The sequence below is a fragment of the Gobio gobio genome (assembly GCF_949357685.1).
Source record: "Gobio gobio genome assembly, chromosome: 24".
Taxonomy (NCBI): Eukaryota; Metazoa; Chordata; class Actinopteri; order Cypriniformes; family Gobionidae; genus Gobio; species Gobio gobio.
In genome coordinates, this window is record NC_137120.1 from 30,370,903 (window position 1) to 30,383,609 (window position 12,707).

Genomic DNA, 12,707 nt, shown 5'->3' on the forward strand with positions numbered 1-12,707 from the left:
ACAGTGAATGTGAGTGGTGCGGAGTTGTAGGCCTTATGCTAATGCCACTATTTGTGGCTAACTATTATTTTAAAAGAGTATTTTCGATGTAGTTGGCGACTTTTTGTTAGTAGCTTATAGTGTAGCAAACAAACTTTTTAGCTGTTAGCTGTTGACAAGTTTATAGCGAGCTACTTGAATAACAACAGCCTATGTGGTTTAATAGCACATATGCAATGCACTAGCAGAGCATTAGCATCTACACTTGGGTAGAATGCATTTCTGGCATAACAAAAGAGTTCAGGAAAGCATAAATGACAGAATGTTGAACACCCGTGCCCAAACACATTTGTCTTAACCTCTTAGCGCAACAATATTGAGTTCTACAACTCCAGTAATGGCACTGACTGTAGAAAACAAGCCATTTAGCTTTAGCCTCATGCTATCCTCAATGCCCAAGGCTGACAAAGATCTCCTTTTCCTGTCTATAAACTCTCCCGATTTTGCGGCCCATCACTGTAAGTGCTGGCTAATGTCTCATTGGAAAGGTCAACTAGGCTTTTAAGCCTCCCTGTAGACCTGCTGACAGAACCAGCCTTGAAATTACAGAATAAATTATAACAGATTGACCTCACCTCCGAACTCCATCAAGAAGAAAATTACTTGCGATGTACAGATTAGAAAACACTCTCTCCTGTTCGGTGTCTGCTTTAAAGTCTGTGTGGGTTCATATTTCTGTGTATAAATACATATTTATGTGCTTTTTGTCTCTATCTTTGTGATGGTGTGCGCCCTCTCACTCTTTGTACATTGTGTCTAAGTGAGCAAGCGAGCGACAAAATTAGCATGCTTCTGTTGCAATCAATAAACCATTCTACACCAAAAACCAGTTCTTTATAACGGGAGCTAGCAGTGCCTTAATGGAAAAGGTTTAAGGTGGTGAGGCTGGTTTTCGGAACTGGGTAGGTGGCTTATAAACTGGTAGACGCCCACTAGTCTAAACCAAGATGATCTACCAGTTTGATCTTGTTCACACTTGGCAGGTTTGGTTGAATTACAATGATCTCTGGTGCGATTGCTCTGTTAGTGTGGTTCATTTGAATAAGGGTGTGTTCAGTTCACTTGGTTCTTTTGGTCCAGAGCAAAAAAGAAAATAATACATTTAGACCTGGTTCACTTAACGTTCACACTGCAAAGATGCAAAAAAAAAGAGTCTTTTCTGTTGGAATATTTTGTGATGGAACTTGTCGAACATCCAAAACAATGCTGTGAAAAGCTTATAAAATGTGTAAAGGAGTCAAAACAGCGGCAGGAATCTTTCCATCACACACACATATGAAGATCTGTGATCTGTAAGACGCGGTTCTGACGCCTGTACCAAACTGTGATGGGCAACATCACGACTGACAAGAAAAAACAGGTACTCTTGAGCATTCTGTCCTTGTTAGGGTCGCATCTTGTGACATCATGTCCTGTTTTTGGTTAGTTTACATGTCTTTGGTCCATGTTGTGTTCATATTTAATTCAAACCGCAGCAGAGTTTGTTTGAAAGTGGACCAAGACCCATCTTTTCAGTCTCGGTCCACTTGTTTGGTGCGCATCAGGGTTCAGATGGCAGCGTTCACACTTAATTCAAATAAACCGCACTAACGGAGCAATCACACCAAAGTTTGTTTTAATCAAACCAAACCTGCCAAGTGTGAACGCTATCATCCGAACTCTGGTGTGTACCAAACAAGCTGGCCGAGACCCAATAAAAGGTGGGTCTTGGTCTGCTTTCAAATGAACTCTGGTGCAGTTTGATTGAATTATGAATGCAACACAGACCAAAGACATGTAAATTAACCAAAAACAGGATGTGATGTCACAAGATGTGACCCTAAAAAGGACAGAATGCTCAAGCATACCTAGTTCTTCTTATCATAGTCGCGATGTTGCCCATTACAGTTTGGTACAGGCATCATGACCACGTCGTGACGGAGGGATTCCTGCCGCTGTTTTGCACATTACACATTTTATAAGCTCTTTATGAATTCTCAGCTGGTAGGCTTGTATCACTTGTAGGCTACGCACATACAACGAGGGAATTTAGTCCAGCACACAGCACTGTGTTGGATGTTCGGTAAGTTCTGTTGCAAAATGTATGTCATAAAAGCAGTTTTTTTTTTGGTTTCTTTGGTTTAATTCTCTTTTTTGGTCCGGACCAAAAGAACCAAGTGAACCTAACTACAAATGTGAACACACCTTAGCATGGTCAGTAACAGAAAATGTAACTATTTTATGAGGTGGCTATTTCATATGTGGCGATAAAAAAATAAATAAAAAAAACACACATAAGCATGAAGGTCCCCCTCTAAACTTAAGTCAGTGGGGTGTAAGCAGATTGTACGAAAATGTATGAATTCGATTGTACAAATTCATATGAATTAGCCACCAATTTGCCAAACATTTAAATAGTTACAAACTGCAATGAGAATGTGTAGCTGTATTTTTGAACATATTGTTTCTAACTGGTCTAAGCTGGTCCTTTTCTGGTCCACCCATATGAAAAAATTATTAAACCAACCTTCTGGATGAAATTCCCCAAAAACCGTGTTGTGTGCATGCCGTTTTGTGTTCATTATGAAACCAGCATGGCCAAAATCCATCACAAGTTTTTGTTTGTGTGTCCCTGTTGGGTGTCTCTCCATTACAGTTGGAGTCTCTGTGTGTCTGCGGGATTCATCACTGGTATAGTGTGGCAGAAAAGGTCAGTCTCATTCACCCCCTCAAATCAAACACTCATTAATATTCAATATGGAAATACGAGAGCCCGCTCTTTCCAACCAAAGACTGTTTCAGCTTTGTCCACCCACCAGGACGGATTTACAAAGTGACCATTTGTTCAGACAGTGTAGTAAATATAGTCCACTATATATACACTTTGAAAATCTCATAGTTTAATCTATATAAATATTATTGCATTTTAAAACTTGACACTTATTTTCAATGCAAATGATTTAGCTAATTTACATTCTACACAAATTACATTAGTCCTTCAGTTGTGGCATCACCCCAACTAATAATTTTGCAAATCTTTTTTGAGACCAAGGATACAATAATGTGTGTGAAGAGCTTGAGATTTGTGACGAAAATATATCACAGAATATTTCTAATGTTGTTAAATTCTGTCAAATTAGGTATTTAATTGTTGGTATTCAGGATACACAATATGGTATAGTTTGACACAAATAAAATCTTGTTTTAAAAAGATTGGCATATATGTTTTTTATGATTTAGACTTATACAATTATTATTATTGAAAACATAATCTTTCAGATAAAATGGTTTATTTCCACACACACACACACACACACACACACACACACACACACACACACACACACACACACACACACACACACACACACACACACACACACACACACACACACACACACACACACACACACACACACACACACACACACACACACACACACACACACACACACACACACACACACACACACACAATTCTAGTTGTTATCAGCAATACACTGGTGAATACAAAGAGTACTTCTGTTAATCAGAGGTGAATGCGATGCATTAAATAACCAAATTACTTGTTTTTGTTTTATGTCACAAGCTTAGATATTACATTATTAGACTTATCCTCTGCACTTATCAGAAGTTACAGTAGCAAAAAACAGATTCGGTGCCTCAAGGCAAAAGAGAGACCGATAAAACCGTCCCGCCTTTGGTCGGTGGCACCATTTTGTTCTTGTGATGTTTGCTTTTCCAACGACACTTGTGTCAACATTTATAACAGTTTCTCCGCAACCATTTCACAACTAGCCCTGGATTAGTAGGATAGTTTATTCATGCACCTTTCAGGATATGGTACAGAGAGTCAAACAGGATGTTTAGCAACATTATTGTGGCTGCCCTGAAAAGATCAAGGAAATTAAAGCTTGTGTTTTAAATAGGTTCCTTGTAATGTTGTCAAAACATTGATTTGAAGTTTCTTTTGTATTTTAAAAGAGTTTCAGGTGTCCTTTCATCTGATACCCTTTCAAGTTTGAGATAAATGGAGTTTAAATTCTTTGATATTTTACTTAATTATCAATCAGCTGTGTTTATTTACACTGTTTATCTCCTATTAGCCATCAAGTCTCATTTACAAAACATTTTTTTATTTTATTGAAGCTGTTATGACCGCGCTCATCACCTATAGTGACAGAACAAAGACTGAGAGAGACATAAATAGAAAACAAGACAGATCGCAGTGGGTGGTGCGGACGCAGTCTGTCGGGACGGGGTGAGGGATGCGTATTTAATGGTTTGTCTGCATTGTGATAATTTAGACGCAGAGGCTCAACAGGGGGACGTGCCCTGCCATTCATCTTCATTTTAATTGGGAACATTTTGTGTTTGGTGTTTCTCAGCATTAATAATCCAAAAGCCCTGAGCTGTTTTGGTTAAATCTAATTAATGGCCTCAAAACAGGTGCGTTTGCGTCTCTGTGTGTGTTCCAGCGAGAGCGGAACAGACAGATTGGGTCTTAAATGAAGACAAATAGAGTAGACAAATAGAAACTATTCTCAGAATTTCAATTGTGAGTAGCACTTGCCTTTGCGAAACTCGCTGACACAATGGCTATGTGGTTGTAAGGGTATTCTGGGTGGTTGCTAGGGGGGCTCAGGGTGTTACTAGAGCTGTGTTTCCACCGCAGGAACTACCCCCAGGAGCTAGGGACTTTGGGGTGGTACTCGTGGTGTTTCGACCACAGGAACCAGGGTCTAAATTAAGTTCTGGGTAAAAATGTCTCCCTCAGAAAGTCACTGCTCACGAGTACTTTTTCAAAGTTCAGGAACTTTCGGGGATGGGACTTGGCGCTGAACATGCTGATTGGTTGAGTTCACGCAGCATTTTATTTCAACCACAATTTTTAAAAGTCTGTTGCGGTTCGTGCAGTAAGAGTGGTTTGCTATTCGAATTAACAATAGCCCCGTTTCCACCGAACTTACCCGGAATAATTTGTACCAGGAACTTTTTTTCCCCCAGACCTGCTACTGTCTGCGTTTCCACTGCGGTCTAAAGTACCGTGAAGATTAGGCAAATTAGTCCGGTGATGTAGGACTGCGCACGACTGCTCCTCCCAGTCAGCGATGGTCAGTAATCACTTTTGTGCGACACTGTCTGCAACAATAACAAGTATGGAGGAGATTCAAGCTGTGCTGCTTTTGTTGGTTATGTATTGGTTTACTTTAAAGAGGTAATTAACAAAACGGCGGAAAAGAGACGAGCACTGATACTAAAGCATATTCTGAAAGCTCATTTTACGGCCATCAAGACTGGTAAGAAACTAATACATCAAAATAAACCAGAGTTGTGAGTAATGTTATTATAGATTGCATCAACTTATTTTTGCCACCTTTGTGTGTTTTAGATATGAGAGTACTTTCAAATGCTTTGTGTTTCGCCATCAGTTTGGGTACACAATGGAACAACGGAATGGTGGAACAGCGTGATTCCAACTTTTCAGTTCCCGCTGGATGTCATCCTCCACATATATGCTCAATAAAGCCTGAACCTCGTCGTCGGTCCAGCGGCCGTATTTTTTATTGAACTCCATTGTTGCAAACAAAATATTTACTGAACGCAGAACACACCTCGCAAAAGACTTTTAAAAATGGCGGTTGAAATAAAATGCTGCGTGAGCTCAACCAATCAGCATGTTCAGCGCCCAAGTCCCACCCCCGAAAGTTCCTGAACTTTCAAAAAGTACAATCTCGAGAGCAGGGACTTTCGGAAGGGGAAATATTTATCTGGAACTTCATTTAGACCCTGGTTCCTGCGGTCGAAACACATCGAGTACCACCCCAAAGTTCCTAGTTCCTGGGGAAAGTTCCTGCGGTGGAAACGCGGCTAATGTTTAAAATATGACTGATGGACTGATGACGAGGTTCAGGCTTTATTAAGCTTATATGCAGAGGACGAAATTCAGTGGGAAACTGGAAAGTGGAAAGTCGCGTGCAGTACTACGTCACCGAAAAGTCGCATGCAGTTCTACTTCACCGGACTAATCTTCAGGGTACTTTAGACCGCTATGGAAACAGCAACAGGTCTTAGAGGAAAAAGTTCCTGGGACAAATTGTTCCGGGTAATTTCGGTGGAAACATGGCTTAGGTAGCTAGTACAGGCAAAGTCAAATGTACCACCTGATTCAGGTCCCTCCTTCAGTTTTTTTCTAAATATATTCAATTAATTTTTTGGCAAACAAAGTGCCAAGGTTTACAGTTGAAATGAAAACATGGATGGAAATTTGTAATATAAAAAATTATGTTTTAAGAAAGTATTATTAATATTACATTGATAATATATTTCTGTCAATTTCTTCATGTTAAACGGAACTTTTATTTTGGTGTGCTGTAGTGAAGACATGCAGACTTCGTATTTAAATAGTTTAATTTTCACAGACGCTAGTCCATATCACAATTTAATTAAGTGTGCATCTACATTTTTTATTAATTAAAATAATTTTTTTATACAGTAAAATTCTATTTTTATGACTGGATTCCAAGATTCTGCCCCGCATCGCAGACATCATATAGGGCCCTAAATATGAGCAATAGTAATAATTACATTTATATATTTGTTTTTGCAGTTCACTTTGGACAACAACCATGCCTGTACCACGAATGAAAGAAGAAAAGGCGGGAAAGCGATGCATTTTCATGGAAATGAAGGACAGTTAAGGTTTCATGAGGATAGTCATCAGGTATTTGCACAGAACATTGACTTTGACACTGACTTCTCAGGACCCTTGCCTCTCTGGGCAGCGTTACCAGTCGAATATTGACAGAAGGTGCTCAGAACATTCCTAGCTGAAGTGGAAAGACACTTTCCAAACCAAACTGTTTGATAAATACACAGAGGAAAACTAAAAACCGGCTTTAGCCAGTGTATTTATTTTCCTACATTGCTTGCTCCTTCCTGTAGGGTGTGTGTGTGTATGTGTGTGAGACAGACAGGACGGATTTGGCAGCGTCTTATCAGCAAATGCAGTCCGCGCCATGGTGACACGAAACCATGGCCGCCCATGCGGCTAATGCCACCAGCATCCCTCCAAAGTCACACTCTGAAGCTACCTGAACTCCAGCGGCTTGGCCACAGTATGCTAGGTATTTTATTAACGTGAAGGCCGACGTCAATTTTTGGCAAGCTACTGGGTTTATAATGTTATGTTTGACTCAATAAATCAACAAAAGCTTTGCTTAAACAATATTTTCTCTATGAGATTGGATATCTTCGGTCTAACCCACGTTCACAAAAACCTGCCATAATAATCAAGCTCACGCAGCAGATGAATAAATCTTTCTAAATGTCACATAATAACTCCTGACATTCTTAAATAGGCACCAAAGTAACCCTGAGATTAATAAAACCTGCTCTCAAAATGACTTGGCATGGGGATTTACCGGTTGTTTTTGGCACACATATTTAAAGAGCAACAGAGAGAAGATAAAAACAACAAAGCTTAGCATTTCCCCCATTTTTTATTGAAAAATAAAAACTTTTTTCATGTGCTTAAATTGACAATTCATACATGCTTTCAATTCATCATTATTTTCTCATTCTCTTGTAGTTCTGAACCTGATTCACCTGCTTTTTTCATCAAAAACAAAGATGTTTTGCTAAATGTCCAAGCTCCTCTTTTCCATACACAGTTATCAAACTCCAAAAAGACAAAAAAAAAGCACCATTAAAAAAAAAAAAAAAAAAAAAAAAAATCGATATATTTCTGAATGGAAACTAATTTCTACCACATAAAAAAAAAAATCATGCTTTGGTAAATTATAATAGTGAGATAGAAAGTTGAAATTATGACATACTAAGTCAATTATTTGATAAGCCAAACTATCAAAGTCATAATAAGATGAAATCATGAAATGTTGAAATTAGGATCCTAATTTTTACTTTTTGTCATAATTATGATTTTGTACTTTTTTATATAAATATCTATGTAATAAGTATTTAATAATTTAGGGTTTTATATCATAATTATGATCTTTTGATCATTTCGATCTCATTATTGTTTTATGTCAAGTGCGGCTTATGTCATAATTGACATTTTATTTAAGAATTTTGACATTTTATTTAAAAGTTATGACTTTTGACTTTTTACATCATAATTATGATTTATCATTTCTTCTGTGGTGAATGCTTGCAAAATAAGCCATTATTCTATCGTATAGTTATGTTAGACAATATTTAATGGAATTTATGATGCTTTTTGCTTAGCTTCAAAAGACATGAAATATACATTTTATGGTCATTTTGTTTTCTTTTTGTCATCTTCATTGTACCAAAAAGTGCAGCTTTGACATCCTGCCGAACATTTTCTTTTGTGTTCAACAAAAGAAAGAAAGTACAGGTTTGGAATGACATGAGTGTGAGTAAATGATGACAGCATTTTCTCCCCCTCTCTCTCTCTTCAACTAACCCACATTGTTGAATTTAGACTATTATCTCATCTACCCTGATCACCGGAAATGGAGAAGGGCTGCCGAGTTTGTTGGAGAGAGTGGCAAGCACGTCTAACGAGGCGTCCCTCTGAGAAGGGCAGTGAGGCTGGCTGTGCCACGGCTGTCGCTTGTAGGGAGCTGATACACACGCACACACACGAGGTGCCCAGCGGGGAGAATGTCAGCTCAACTAACAGAGAATGACAGTCACCAGTGCCGCCGGATCACACATCAAGACGCACTTCAGTGCACGTTTCCGGCTCGCTGTCTATTAGTGCGCGTGGGTAGGTATAAACTGGTGCCATGTCTGCGAATGTGTATCTGTCTATGTATGTCAACTTTAACACCTATTATTAGGCTTTACACACAATCATTACAAAAGCTTACCATGGCTATGGTATTTTGGCATAAACCACTAAACGTTTTCCATGATAAAAAGTACTGTAACAAATCACCATAAACATCTCAAAACGTGACGCACTTCGATGCGAGTTTCTGGCATAATGCTTTACGCTTGATCTTCTGTTCATAAATAAATAAGGAAGTATTTTCAGGCTGGTCTGACTTGCTCCTTGTGTACATTCACATGCTAATTGGGAGATCAAATCTTTCATGACACTTTAACAATAGCAGATGCTCCAGTGAGTCACAGGTCAAGGCGTTGCTGTCATATGTTTGCGCAATCTTCAGATCATTCAAACAGACCAAGAAATAAAGAAAATTTAGTTTTTAGTGCATTGACTAGTTTGTACGTCTATATACAGGTGCTGGTCATATAATTAGAATATCATCAAAAAGTTGATTTATTTCACTAATTCCATTCAAAAAGTGAAACTTATATTATATTCATTCATTACACACTGACTGATATATTTCAGATGTTTATTTCTTATAATTTTGATGATCATAACTGACAACTAAGGAAAATCCCAAATGCAGTATCTCAGAAAATTTGAATATTACTTAAGACCAATACAAAGAAAGGATTTTTAGAAATCTTGGCCAACTGAAAAGTATGAACATGAAAAGTATGAGCATGTACAGCACTCAATACTTAGTTGGGGCTTCTTTTGCCTGAGTTGCTGCAGCAATGCGGCGTGGCATGGAGTCGATCAGTCTGTGGCACTGCTTAGGTGTTAAGAGATTGCATTGTTGGGTCTGGCATATCGCATCTTCCTCTTTACAATACCCCATAGATTTTCTATGGGGTTAAGGTCAGGCGAGTTTGCTGGCCAATTAAGAACAGGGATACCATGGTCATTAAACCAGGTACTGGTTGCTTTGGCACTGTGTGCAGGTGCCAAGTCCTGTTGGAAAATGAATTCTGCATCTCCATAAAGTTGGTCCGCAGCAGGAAGCATGAAGTGCTCTAAAACTTCCTGGTATACGGCTGCGTTGACCTTGGACCTCAGAAAACACAGTGGACCAACACCAGCAGATGACATGGCACCCCAAACCATCACTGACTGTGAAAACTTCACACTGGACCTCAAGCAACGTGGATTGTGTGCCTCTCCTCTCTTCCTCCAGACTCTGGGACCCTGATTTCCAAAGGAAATGCAATATTTACTTTCATCAGAGAACATAACTTTGGACCACTCAGCAGCGGTCCAGTCCTTTTTGTCTTTAGCCCAGGCGAGACGCTTCTGGCGCTGTCTGTTGTTCAAGAGTGGCTTGACACAAGGAATGCGGCAGCTGAAACCCATGTCTTGCATACGTCTGTGTGTAGTGGTTCTTGAAGCACTGACTCCAGCTAAGGAAATTTCACAAATGGGCTTATTGCACAGGTGGCAACCTATCACGGTACCACGCTTGAATTCACTGAGCTCCTGAGAGCGACCCATTCTTTCACAAATGTTTGTAGAAGCGTCTGCATGCCAAGGTGCTTGGTGTTATACACCTTTGGCCATGGAAGTGATTGGAACACCTGAATTCAATGATTTGGAGGGGTGTCCCAATACTTTTGGCAATATAGTGTATATATGTCACTCTTTAGTTTAGGGTCCAGTTCTCACTATAACCCTATAAAAACAACCCAATGCTGGGTTAAAACAACCCAATCGCTGGGTTAGTCCATTTTCAACCCAACTTGGGTTATTTTTAACCCAGCATTTTTTAGAGTGTAACTAAGACTTTAACCTCAATAAACTCCTAATTACTGCTTATTAATAGTTAGTAAGGTTGTTAAGTTTAGGTATTAGGATGTAGAATATGGTCATGTAGAAAAAGCCATTAATATGTGCTTTATAAGTACTAATAAACAGCCAATATCCTAGTAATATGCAAGCTAATAAGCAACTAGTTTGTGATAATTGGACCCTATATATATATATTTCTTCTGAATGTTTTTACATAAATTAGGCTTATTAAAGAAAACTATTTTTTTTTGTATATATTTGTTTCTTGCACTTCCTCCATATACTGCTAGAAAAATCGACATACTCAACGAGATTGTGAACCATACTTTGTATGTGTGGCGTTCACCAAACCCAGGAAAGCAGCCGAGACATCCACGTTCACTCCGAACTGCCGTCTCCTCTCCCTCACCTAATTTCATCTTTAATTAGGTCTGGGGATTTAAAAAAGATCTAGTTTCTAGATGTGAGCTTGAACAGCTTGCTTAGGGTGATTGTCAGCAGGCCATGGAATGCATTTCCCCAACTGAGCTTTCGGCCAGATGGGCTAATCAGCGTATGGGACGGCTCATTACAAAAATGATACTGAGCCATTCAAATCCATAGCATTTTCTTTTGAGGTCTCAACGTACATAATTTATTTTTGTTTGTGTATTTCTTTGGTATCACTTTACAATAAGGTCTTATTTGTTAATATTCATGAAGCTCTGCAGCATATTTAGATTTTTTTAGAGAATAAGGCATATCTGAATTTAAAAGAGCGCCCTACCCACATTGGAGTAAATTTATAAAAAGGGTCTCATTTTACACAAAACACTCTTAACACAGTGGTGGAAGATAGCATGTATCATATTGTATTTATTCACAATTTTATGATAAACATATATAAAAAGTCATATTTTGATTTATTTTTTAATTAATTTGTTATTTGAAAATCTATAATTTTTAATCTATTTGGTTCAGAAAGTTTCTGTGGATTCCACTAGGTGTCAGTAAACAGGGGAAAAAAGAATTTTCTTGATATCTCCTGCCAAAAAATTTCGCAGAGCAATAGTAAAATAAAAAAAATGTTTTTGACTTTAACATGTCAGCATGTTAGGCAACTAACATGTTGCTAGCATGAATTAACATGTTGCTAGCATGATTCAGAACATTGCCAGCATGTTTCTACTATACTTTGATTTAACACATTGCTAACATAGCTAATTTATGATTTAACACATTGCATTATTTAGCTCATATAACACATTGCTAGCATGTTTCCGACATGTTGTAGCTGCTAACATGCTTTAACACGTCGCTACCATGATTTAACACATTGCTAGCATGTTTCTAGCATCACTTAGCACATTGCTACCATGTTTCTAGTATTATTTAGCACATTGCTAGCATGTTTCTACTACGCTATGATTTAACACATTGCTAGCATGTTTCTAGCATCACTTAGCACATAGCTACCATGTTTCTAGCATTATTTAGCACATTGCTAGCATGTTTCTACTACGCTATGATTTAACACATAGCTACCATGATTTAACACATTGCTAGCATGTTTCTAGCATCACTTAGCACATTGCTACCATGTTTCTAGTATTATTTAGCACATTGCTAGCATGTTTCTACTACGCTATGATTTAACACATAGCTACCATGTTTCTAGCATTATTAAGCACATTACTAGCATGTTTAAACATGATTTAGCACGTTGTTAAAAGCCAACATAGCACAACAAACGAATCTGCCATTTTATAACAAAAATGTAATTTCCATCATCAATATTTCCAGTACAGAATGCTATTAAACACAAGTACATAATTTGAGATGTGCTCAATGACGAAGTTCTCCTGTGATGTTTGTTAGACATTCATAGTGGACGAATAGAGAGTAGTGCACTGAATCACAGTGAGATGCAAGCGAGAGTGTCTGTTTTCAAACACCTTCTCAAAGGTCTGCATATGATTGTGCTCTGCATCATGCTAAAATTATAAGCAATTAGAGGCTCGTCTCTCACTTGGGTCACAAAGAGCCTGTGCAAGTGGGACAAGTGGTCTCTATAGCGATGAGTTTCTAACCACCTTGTGCG